The 12922-nt window shown below is 37.2% G+C and overlaps 1 protein-coding gene and 1 pseudogene across 2 annotated transcripts in view; one reads left to right on the forward strand and one right to left on the reverse strand.

Moving 5' to 3' along the window:
• RSPO2 (R-spondin 2) overlaps positions 1-12922 on the reverse strand; it is a 155826-nt gene that overhangs the window by 93482 nt on the left and 49422 nt on the right. The gene's annotated exons all lie outside the window — the stretch shown is intronic.
• LOC121042855 (CDKN2AIP N-terminal-like protein) lies at positions 1739-2524 on the forward strand (annotated as a pseudogene).

The raw sequence follows: 12922 nt of genomic DNA on the forward strand, positions 1-12922 counted from the left end.
GGAAAAAATATTGCCCAGGAGATTACTTATTAATTCCAAAGGGGGAAGTATGCCTTTATTTCACAAGCAGACCAGAGTATACCTCATTAAAACTTACCACATTCAGGCCAGGGACCAAACACTGCCCACAACAGACAAGGAAAGCCGCTACAGACAACTGGCCTGAAGGGTAGAGTGGCCAGGACAAAAGAGCAGAGTGTACACAGCATACATTGCAGATACTCCTCAAATGCTAGACCCTGGGAACAGGGGACACTACACTGCGGGTCCTAAAGAACCTCTTCTTCAGAAGACCATTACCGTCAAGACCAGGAGACATAGCTGATTTTCCTAACACAGGAACAGACACTCAGATAAAATAAGATGGAGAAATTTGTCCCCAATGAAGGATTAGGACAAGGCCATAGCCAGAGACCTAAGTGAAAGAGAAATATGTAACATGCTTGATAGAGAATTTAAAGTAATTATCATAAAGATACTCAGTGGACTTAAGAGAAGATTAGAAGACATGAGTGAGACCCTTAACACAGAAATAAGGAATAACACAGAGATAAAGGGATCAATCTATAAAATGAGAACCAGGCATAATGGAATGAACAGCAGGCTGGAAGGAGCAAAGAAACAAATTAATAACCTAGAAGACAGAGTAATGAAGCTAAGCAAGAAGAAAAAAAAGACAAAACAAGAAGAGACTTAGGGAACTCAGTGACTCCAACTAATGTAATAACATTTGCATTATAGGAGCTGGAGAAGGGAGAGAAAAGGGGGCAAAAAATTTATTTGAAGAAATAATAGCTGAAAACTTTTCCTAATCTAGGGAAGGAAACAAATATCCAGATCCAGGAGACACAGAGAACGCCCAACAAAATCAACAAAACCAGATCCACACCAAGATATATTATAATTAAAATGGCAAAATATAGTAATAAAGACAAAATATTAAAAACAGCAGGCAGGACAAAAGAAGATAATTATGTACATGGGAAATTCCATAAGGCTATCAGGGGATTTTTCAGCAGAAACTTTCCAACCCAGAACGGAGTGGCATGATACATATAAAGTGCTGAATAGGAAATAGGTGCAGCAAAGAATATTCTATACAGTAAAGCTATCATTCAGGATAGAAGGAGAGATAAAGAGTTTCTCAAACAAAAGCTAAAAGAGTTCATGACCACTAAACCAACCTTACATGAAATGTCAAAGGAGACTCTGAATGGAAAGGAAAAGACAATAAAAGTAAGCAAAGTGGGAAGCACAAAAGCAGTAAAAATAAGTAGATCTCTAAAAATCAGTCAAGGGATTCACAAAATTAAAGGATGGAAGGGTATGACACCATAAACCTAAAATGTGGAGTGGAAAGAAGAATGGGTTCAAACTTGAGCAACCATCAACTTAATCTAGACTGCAACATGCAGATGTTATATACAAGCCTAATGATAACCACAAATCAAAAAACAATGATATGCAAAAAATGAAGAGAAAGGACTCCAAATACATCACTAAAGAAAGCCCACAGAGAACAAGAAACAGAGAAGAACTACAAAAACAATCATGAAACAAGAAACAAAATGGCAATAAATACATACCTATTAATAACTACTTTGAATGTAAATGGACTAAACGCTCCAATCGAAAGACAAAAGATGATAGAATGAGTAAAAATACAAGACCCATCTATATGCTGCCTATAAGATACTTATTTTAGACCTGAAGACACCTGCAGAATGAAAGTGAGGGGATGGAGAAACCTCCATCACGCAAATAGGAGTGAAAAGAAAGCCAGGGTAGCAATACCTAATATCAGACAAAGGAGACCTTAAAACAAAGACTGTAGGGGTACAGGCTTCAGTGGCAGAGGGCTCCATGTTGGGTAGTGAGGTGGCTGCTGTGGTGGAAGAGCTGGTTTTGGGGGTGTGGCAGGCAGCCAACTAAGAACAGTTTTGCTCCCACTCGAAGAGTGAGAAGAAATTGGAGGTTCACATGGAATTCATCCTGCGCCATTTGCCTGACTACTGCGACTCACCCAATGGCAGTGGCTGCTTGGCCCAGCTTCTGTCCCTCTCCATGGTGTAAGGCCAAACACCTCCTTCCTGGGTTGCAGTTACAACAAAGACCTTTTAGACAAAGTGATGGAAATGGCTGCTGGATTTGAAGTGGAAGACCTGCCACAGTTTACTACAGAGGTGAATTAATGAAAAAGCATCAAAGCTAAGGCAAAAGATTCATCACATTTTCAACATCAGCAACAGGCTTAGGAAGGAGGCTGGGATGAATGTGACACTGACCACAGCAGCTCTCTTAAGATTCCTGATATTTCCAACATGTAGGAAAGAGACAGTTGGAATGACAGTCTTGTCTAGATTGGAATTTTAAAAGGTCTTGTGCTTCCAGTAGCCATCATTCTAAAAGTGTGCATGGATATTTATGTACTTGTAAATCATGTACTTTTTTTTCACTTTTTGAATGTCAAACTTTGTTAAAATTCCTATTTTTTATGGTGATATAATAATTGTGGGTAATGAATTTTACAATGTGGAGTTCCCCCCCCCAAAAAAATTTTTAAATGTTTTATTTTTTATTTTTGAGAGTGAGAGAGACAGAGCACAATCAGGGGAGGGGGAGAGGGAGAGGGAGAGGGAGACACAGAATCTGAAGTTGGCTCCAGGCTCTGAGCTGTCAGCACAGAGCCCAACACAGGGCTCAAAGTCAAGAATCGTGAGATCATGACCTGAGCCAAAGTTGGACGCTTAACCAAACGAGCCACCCAGGCACCCCAACATTTGCCATGACATGACTGGAGCTGGAGAATACAATTCTAAGTGAAATAAGTCAAAGAAAGACAAATACCACATGATTTCACTCATATGTAGAATATAAGCAACAGAAAAAAAAATGATAAAGGGAAAAAAAGAGAAGCCAAGAAACAAGCTCTTAACTGTAGAGAACTGATGGCTACCAGAGGAGAGGTGGGTAGGGGATGGGTAAAATAGGCAAAATAACTTTGTACTCGTTTTGATGAGCACTGGGTGGTTCATGGAATAGTTGAATCACTATACTGTACACCTGCAACTAATATAACACTGTATGTAACTATAGTGGTATTTAATTTTAAAAAAAGAAAAAATAGACACAAAAATGTTAACATAGTTAATGCAAAGAGGTAAAATGAATCAATCTTCTTTATACTCTGCAGTACTTCATAAATGTCTTGGAATGAACATACTTTTTTAATAGGAACAATGCCATTTTGAAAATAAAAGGTAACAGCAATTATTCTGCCTTAAAATGTTTTAAAAATTATTTAAAGAATAATTTGGTTTTTAAAAATAATTTTGGTACCAAATTACAATGGACCCCTTCAATTCATTTCTCACGTTTTACTTATCCAGAGTTTCACATATGGAATCCAGAAAAAACAAATCCTTCATTTACACCAATGATTTACATGAAAGAACAAAGGACACATGCCCTTTCAACCACATGCACTGAATGCGCATGCTCAGCCATGAAGAGGAACTAATTGGACAGGGAAGAGTTACTGTCTCTTTAAAAGACACATAAAATCCTAATTTGCTTAAAATACACACAGGAACCCAAAGGCCTTAATAGCCTTAATTACAATTTCCTCCAAGTAGAACATTTGTAAGCCTTAGATCCCTTTACCAAGTTTATTGCCAATAATTAGGCAAAATACACAGAACTGAAAGTGTGTGCATGTGTGTGTGCTTAAGTTTAATAGAATCAAGAAACATTTGTGTCATTTGGTCACAATTTTCAATACAGAATGCAAATAGAAAAGGAAGAGAGATGGAAGAATTCACAATAGGTAAAAAAAAAAAAAAAAAGGAAAAAAAAGTATTTCTAGATTAGCTCAACATCTAAATAGAGCATTTGGATCTTGTCCATTCAAATTATTTGTTTTAAGTATTCCTTAAACTTTCCAAAAACATATTTTGAGAGACAGCTGAGACCAAGATTGTTTTTGAAAACTGCAGAGCTATATGAGCAAGTAACACTTGAAAGCCTTATTTGCAAAATGTGGTTCTCAGCCCTGTAGCAGCAGCATCACCTGGAGGCAGAATCTTAGGCCTCACTCCACACCTGGTGAACTGAAATCATTTTAAAACACGGTCCCTGGTTGATTCTGCACATTGCTTTAAGGCATTCAGATCAAGGTTCTGAATGTAATACCCCCCTCCTCCCACCAAAAAAAGTATTAAGGAAAATAAATCTCTGTACCTGAAAGCACTAAAATTATCTTTGTGCATCCCTATACATAGATTAAAATTTATTCAAAGGGGAATCTTATAGATATGTCTATCAGGAAAGCCAAAAGTCAAAAATGAAGTAGAATCTATTTTATTCTCTCAATATTAAACTGCAATTGAAAATGTGTTGATGTGCAAGAGAAAGGGTAGAAGATGTATTTCCCAGGGTTATTAGTTGATCATATTCAATCTACAGTATGGGAAATTACTAGGTCATAAAGTACAATCATAGTCAAGTACAGGCTACATAATAAAAATATCTTCCAAAGAATTGAAAAATAAGCTTTAGGAGTACACTAAATAATGGAAAACAAACAAAAATTAGGCAGTTTAAAATTAAGGTTTTCAAGTTTTCATTCATTGAAATTTACCACTCTCATATTGGAATTTACCCTAAATTTACAACCCACACAGATCTGGCACCGATCAGAGTCTAATGGGTCTTGCCACATTGGATCAGACTCATGATCCTTCCTGTCCAGGATTCTGATGATGGCACCAGGGGACATGCTGTGGGGAGAATGGCTGTTCTTTGATGTCAACCTCAAAGGTTAGGAGTGTACCCAAAACATCCTAGTTCCCTGTAATAACCCATTATGAATCTGTAATCCACAAATTTAGTTAAATCATTTTTGAGGTTATTTATATTTTCCACCCCTACTTCCTCTTAGAGTAATCAGTTCCATAAGTTTATAACTAGTTGGGTAAGGTGATATTTTATAGTGCCACTGCTCACCCCATCTTGGAATAAAGTAGTGTTCTTACCATCGCTACTATTCATATCCGTGCCATCAAAAAAACATGGCCATATCTCTCCCCAACACTTGTGTCTATAGATTCCTATTGTTCTTCTTTACTCCCCATGGATAGGTACTATGTATATTGACCTTTTTATAATCTTTCTTGTATCTTCTCCAATTTCATGATAGATCTTTGGTAGGGATTATCAGTCCATAACAAGGAATGTGTATGCTATTCATTTGTTTAAAGATAAGAGAATGCTGTCTACCTAATTTCAAAATTCATTTCCTGAGGATTTAAAACCTCAAAATTCTCAGGGATCTTGTAAACCCTCAATACTAATAACTTCAATATAAACTAGAAACTTCATATCCCACACTTAATCACCTTTTTTGTTTTTTGTTTTTGTTTTGTTTTTGCCTTTATCCTTATATTTTTCCGCCACTGTGAACATAAATTCATCTGCCTGTTCCTATTGTCTGTATGCTCAGGTAAGCTCAAGAGCTTGCCCTAAGTTTTTCCCATTGGCTTGGCCTTCTACTACCTGGTAGAGATCAATGTTGATAGCCAAAAATAGAATCTGTATATGCTTATAAATTAGTAAGCTAATTTAAAACTACACTGATCAATCTTTAGGATGCCCAGTTTGTTACATATTTCCTTTGTAGAAAAATGCCCCATTAAACCTGTGATTCCTAGGCCTAAATTAGTTTGTGAACCCTAATAGAAGCCTAAGTACCCTCTTCAATTATATGGTAACAGTGGGTTTTTAGACATAAAATTACATCACTCTTTTCTGATATACATACATATTTAAATTCTTCAGTGTGACTAATAACTGAGCATGATTAGTCTTAGAAAAAAGAAAACATTATTCTCCCCAGATTACTTAGATGTCCGTGGTACTATTTCACATTCTAAAAATAAAAAACCAAGTGACATCACCCATGAGTGTATTACAAGGACTACCTTGAGAAATTTTTTACTCTCTACAATCTGAACCCATGTGGTAAAGTAACAAGAACTTCAATCACAAAGATTTTCCCCTTGACCACACTTGTCAGGCTCCTGTTCCTCTTCTTTTTGAGTAGGCCTTGACCTTGGACCTGACCTTGCTGGGCGTGCATAGGCCAATAGTGGCAAGAATCCTGCTAAGTGAGTTTAGAGAGAATCCTCCTCAATTCTTGACGTCTGATCACATTCCTCATCCTCCACCCTTACTATCTGATCACTTTGGCCTACCTTTATCAATAATCCTTTAAGTTAGCAAGAATATCGCCCTACCCTCAGTATTTCCTTTTACTAAGTTTGTCCCCATGACCCTCTCCCCACCCTAATCCTTGACTGTAAATCTCCATTTCTTTCCTGGTTGTATTCAGAATTGCACCCAGTTCTATACCAAAGTCTCTTTTCTTCAGTTGCAGTGATTCCTGAATACAATATGCTTTTACAACTATAACATTGTCCAGCTCTAGTTCTCTTTGACAACCACAAACCAACTGTCAGCATCCATAAAACTTTTGAAGGTGAGGCTACAGAAAAAAGGAAATGTACTCTTCTAGAGAAGCACATTCTCCTAACTTCCACCACCCACTTGGGTGCAGAAGAACTGGAGAGGAAACTAAGAGAGTTAGAAAGGAAGGACCATCCTGAGGCTGAAATCTGAGAGTTAGGAGATGACTAAAGAAGATCTCCAAGAAGTGTCCAAAAACATCTAGAAGTGTCATCTATAGAGCAGGATAAAGATATTTTCTGACAGGTAGGTCTCAAAAATATATATCCTTTGTACTCTTTCTCAGTAAGTTACTGAAGAATATGCTCCACAGAGAATTAAAAATTAAAAAAAAAAAAAGATGGACGGAATCCAGGAAACAAAGCATCAAACACAAGTTAGAGACAAAAGGAATCCCCAAGATGATGGTGAAGGAAAATGGCAGGATGAGATCTATGAAGGAGGCAGTAGGGCAATCAGTCCAGATTGCAGGAGATCAAATTCTGTAAGAAGTTTCCTCCAAAGGTTACAATTAATAAAATAATTATCTTCTCACACTCTAGGAAGAAATTTAGGGAGACCAAAGAAAGTTTATAGTTGAATTAAGGATGTCTGTATAGAATAGAAACCATCTCCAGAGAAAACAAGTAACACAGGGTAGGAAATGCAAAAATATATATGCACTATGTAACTCAGCTGTGCTTGCATGGTTATAGGAATAGAAACACAAGGTATTCATCCTTCCAAAACTATCCTCTAACTCTACTGGGAGGATGGGGAGCGGTAGCATACTTGTGTACAGTGAGGAAGGAACATAGTGAGAGTAGGCTAAATCCTTATCTCCCACAGGGGAAACTGAATACACAATGCTTGAAACTAAAAAGTAGAGGAGGAGTAATAAAAGCATATTATAAAGAGTTATGAACATAAATACCCAAGATTCTAGAAGAGTTCAAAGTATGGAATGACTAAGTCATGGGGATAAAGGTACAGTATAGGAATATAGACAATGGTATTGTAATAGGGTTGCAGAGTGACAGATGGTAGCTATACTTATGGTGAGCACAGTGTAACAGGTCACGCTGTCGAATCAAATCACGAACTTCCACACGTGAAACTAACATAACATTATGTGTCAACTATACTTTAATAAAAAATTAAAAGAGTTGAAAGTACTTGGGGAAAAGGAGGCAGGAGGGCATTGGGACAAGGACAGTTTTTCAAAAGAAGCCTGTTCGAATTATTGGACTCCAAACCGTATCTTGTGTATAACTTTGATTAAAAACAAAATATTAAGACAAAAAAATCTGCTTATTCTTATATTTGTAATGAATGATTTATCCATACTTAGGAAATTCTATTTTATAGAATGAAGTTAGAAGAAATTTCAAACTAACGATTCCATTACACAGCATTTACAAATTTAGAGAGAAATATGTAGCCGAATATTAAAATACTACAATATAAGTCCAGATATTTTCTAATCGCTACCAATTATAAAAGTAACAAAAAAGCCCTTAGGATCTAAGGGCTCATACTAAAGTATCTTGCTTCATTCAGCAATTGAAGAAAACTTAATTTTTTTGACGTAGAGGAAAACAAAATATAATTTGCTATAATGTTTGTATTTACTGCATTGTGGATAAAGCTATAGCCTGAATTCATACTTGTATTTTCTTAATAAAAGGGGACTTCACTTACACTTCACTTCAATCTTAGCAGAAAACGAGAGTCTCAAGACCAACAAACAATTCAACCTTATTTCATGAGGAGATGGTGGTAAATGAGCTCTTTTATTTTCCTTGAGGGGGAAATGAGAGCATCAGTCATCTAAGTTACTGTGATGCATTTTTTTTAAGTTTATGAGAGAGAGCTCGTGCACAAGTAGGGTAAGGGCAGAGAGAGAATCCCAAGCAGGCCCCTCGCTCTCAGGGCAATGCCCCACATAGGGCTCCACCACACCAACCAGGAGATCATGACCTGAGCTGAAATCAAGAATTGGACTCGTAACCAACAGAGCCACCCAAACACCCCTGTCATGATACATTCTTATATCAAATATTGAGTTTACAAGGAAAGAATGCCTATATTAATGATACATGGCATTTGTTATAAATCCTTCTCACACTGTGGCATATTAACCAATATTTCCCAAATTTCCCTTAGGTCAACATTAGAGACCTCAAACGGCCAACCAAATTAACTAGGACCACATCAAACAAAACCAGGCCACACAGAAGTACTTTCCTACACAAGAGACAAAACAATACATGTATGATTTCAACAGTTTCTCAAGCTGTTCCAGTGTTGGCTGAAACTTACAACTTTCCAGACTTCGCAAAAATACGGATATTATCCAGGCCTGAGGAGTTTCATATTCAGTAAGAATTAAATCTCTTTGTTCCTCTTTGCCAAGACGTCTCAAAGTCTTAAATGAGAATGGGAAAGAGGGTAGGGAAATGATAGAAAATCCAGATAAAGCATTAAAAATAAATTCATGTATCACCAAATGTGAAGATTTTTTCCCGTAAAACATGAAGAATCTAAAACCACCAGCACCCTGAATTTCATGCCTTCACGATCGATTAGAGAACTTGGTTTTTATGTTTAACAATTCCTACTTTAAAAAAACAGACTTCATGCCAGCCCAAGAATTGCACATCTTAATGCATATGTTTAAAATAGTTTTGAAAACTGATGTATGGTGGTATATACACTTAAATAAGTGTAGCCAATGAAATATAGATTATTTTAAATATAAATACAAGAGAAGGATCAACTTAATACAAGATTTATTATTTCTGGTCAGTGAACCTCATAGTCACTAATATTTTCAAGTCTAACAAAAGGAATACAACTCACAATGTTATAGTGAGCTACCTGGCACTGAGTCTTGTTACTAATAAAATACTACCCTTCCCAACTTTTATTTTTATTGGATCTTCTGCAAAGCTGACCCACACTCCATGGTAGCCTTTTCCTTTTGTGGGCTTCCCTCAACCTTTGGGTCTGAGCCACACTGGAGTCACATGGTCATGTGCTTTTAAACTTCCCTTTGAGAGTTTCTATTTTTCACACTGTTCATTCAAATCAAGCTGGTGAGAAAGACCACAATCACCTCCTTTTATTAACTTTTTGTTATTCTCTGTGATAATGACAATATCAGCCTTAGGAAGTGCTAAAGCACTTGCCAATTGAGTGCATGTTAAGGATATGACAGCCACATTTTTTTTTCCTTGCAAATATAGTAATCCCCTATTGGTATGTAATGTTCTTCTCAAGATGTTCTTTAAAAGAATAGATTTTGGTGCCTTTTAGTACTAGTGATAGGAAGACTAATAGGTAACTTACCTTACCAGGTGTCAGACATTACTCGTTGCCTACCATTCCTTCAGGATCCCACTTTCCTTCAAGGAGGCAATAGGAGGCATTGATTGCATGGCACTCCAGGCAAGGGACAAGGGTTTATGTCTGCTGGGGCTCTCTCATTTTTTATAAGAAACCAATAACTTTTCTGGAAGCTCTATCCAAGAGACGTCTGCTTATAGGTCAGAGACCAACACCTTACATCCATCCTGAACTTCCATCCCTCACTACAGTTAGTTGCCAACACCTAAAATCTTCACTCTCCAATGTCCCTTTCAGTCTCTGTCCTGCATTTTTATGACCATATTTCTCACTGCAGAACTTGGGCTTTCCACACATCTACACACTTTCATGCTTCCAACTCTCCATTCCATCTGATCTTTCCTCTAACTATGCTTCAAGAGGGATTTAAGAATTCAATACAAGTATTACCGCTTCCCTTGTTTAAAAGTTCACTATAGTCTCCATTACTCCAAAACCAAGCCCACCCAGTCTTATCTCCAAGCTAGATTTCATCCCTCTACAAAACACCAGCCCTAAATTCTTGGGGTTCTGTTTTCACTCTTCACCATTAATCCCTAGAATACCTCACCCCTATTTGACCTTATTTTTCTAGTTACTTAATATGCCTAATTCAAGGCTCTTATATGGCTCTATTTCATTCATTTAGTCATTCAACAATTATGATGCCTGTAGTATATAGAACATAAGGAATAATGATAAGTAAATGACACCATTTCCTAACTTAAAAACGAATATGCAATCCCCTCCAGGAAGCTGCCTCTGATATTCTTTAACTACTTTGAAGTGTTAAAGGGTCACTGTAATATGCCCCTGAGACATGCTAGAGTATCTTCTATTACTATATTTGTTACATTATGATGAAACTACCCAGCTGTCTGTCTCTCCCAGTAGAAGAAAAGTTCTTCAAAGGCAAATATCACCTCCTGTATATTTTGATGTGCCCAGAGTCTACCTCAGTGCTTCACATCTAGTATAGATGTTTGCTATTAGTTCAGAATATATTGCTAAAACGCAGCACCTTTCAACTAACAAGCTGTAACATACATACCTTTTACTTGGCTTGTTAGAAAATAAGGCTCCTAGTTTCCAGGAGCAAACAGTCTAATTTAACAAGATATTTATTCCAGATAAGCCAAATTTAGTGCAACATTAAATAATAAAGGGAAAAACCGCTAAAGTTTTATCTCAATCATTTTAAACAATTTTATGACAATGTTTTATATATTTGAAAGGCTAATCAATTGTATCTCTTTGCCAAACAAATCATTAACCAATGTACTGAGACAGTCTGACTCACTGAGATATATAAATAAACTTTTTCTCCCCAAACCTGCCCCTTCTGCTATCCTGAGTTTTCGCTTTCTAGTCAAGTATCAGCTCTCTAGGTATTGAACATAGTCCATAAATGAAAGTCAGTCAAAATTTATTATAGTTCTTTCAGATATGAAGCCCAGTTCTTTTTACTTTAAAACATCAACTTGAATTGAATGCAAAGTCATTCCTCCCCTCCCCACACATAAGCAGGAAAAATCTAATTCTGCAACAGCTTGGAGTACACAGAGTTTGGATCCATTAAGTCCTCAGTGTGCTACAGAGAGAAAAGAGCTATATCTTCCACTTAAAGGGCAGGGTTCTAGCCCTTTCCCTGGTTGGTCTTAATGGCCTTGGGAAGAAAAGTGATGACTTCATCACTATTATCAAAAAGCACTCTGTTGTGGAGGGGTTAATACCCATGCCAACTTCCCTTCGCTTGGGTGCTCCCTTGACAGATCACACCACATTTTCCAGCTAACACTGCATTCACACTGTATCCTCCAATCCAAGAGTTAGCCAGCCCCATCCTTACCAGGTACAAAGGTTCTGTCAAGACCATAGCCCCTAACCTCACCCACCCTGTAATCCAACACACAGGTTCTGTCTCCAGCGCCTTCTAGAGGAAGTTCCATCTCTATCTCCTTTCTCTTCTTTAGGCAGCACACAGGGAAAGCAGCTGTGTACCACCTAAGCAGATTTCCCACACCGGCAGGAAAAGGCTCTCCCCTTTCTGTCCATAGCAACTCAATTTCAAAGTGGTTTTCTTCAAGTTCCCACCTTGGCCTTTGGGGAGAAGAAACACTTCACCTTCATTCCCAAGCTCCCAAATGTGTATGACAGTTTGTGTGTGCAAGGATGTAAACCCATACAAAGAATCAGAAATTGATATAAAATAACAGTAGTTGTGCCTAGAGAAGGGTAATGAATGGGGACATGCTTTTCATGAAGCTGTATTTGTGTATAATGAGCATAACTACAATGAGAGGTAGAGAAAGATGGAGAGAGGAAATAAGGGAGGTAGACTGATTCCTTATAATGAAATGGTTCCATCATCAAGTTTTCAGAGGCTTAGCACTATTACTGTTTAGTAATTTACTCTTCATAAATAGTGAGAAGAGATTCTCTTCAACATTAGTGCAGAGGAACAAAATTATATCACTTTAATCAAATGCAGAAAATTCAGAATAGAAAAAAAAAATCCTAGTACTTAAGCATCCCTGAGGAACAGGCCACATTGCCCCCAGAGCCCATTCTAAAAACGAAGCTTAGAAAACACCAGCTTCTGGTTAAAGTCAATCAACCCACAAACAACAGAGTCTTTGTCAAGGAAACCTGAGTTCAAGTGCATGAGGATCAGATAAAACACAACACATGGCATCTGAACTAAAATGATATGCTTTGATTTTAGATTAAAAGTTAAGAAACCAGCAGAATGCAAACACTTAAGAGAAAGGATGTACAAATAAAATTAAGATTGGCTTCCTCTTAGGTGGTGACAGTTGAACAGAAAAGTGGCAATATTAAAGGTGTCGGAGAACAGTCCTATAAACATTTTTTATCCGTAAATCCACAATATATATGGTTCCATTTAATAGGACGTTGTGTTACAGCCACAGATAGATATTCATAACCAAGTGTTTAGAAAATGCATTGTTTAGGAGACTATCTATATTAAAAAAAAAAACTATTAATTTGGAAAGGCACATGGCCCTGCAAG

This window comes from Herpailurus yagouaroundi, unplaced genomic scaffold, assembly GCF_014898765.1.
Source record: "Herpailurus yagouaroundi ecotype Mexico unplaced genomic scaffold, PumYag 186, whole genome shotgun sequence".
NCBI lineage: Eukaryota > Metazoa > Chordata > Mammalia > Carnivora > Felidae > Herpailurus > Herpailurus yagouaroundi.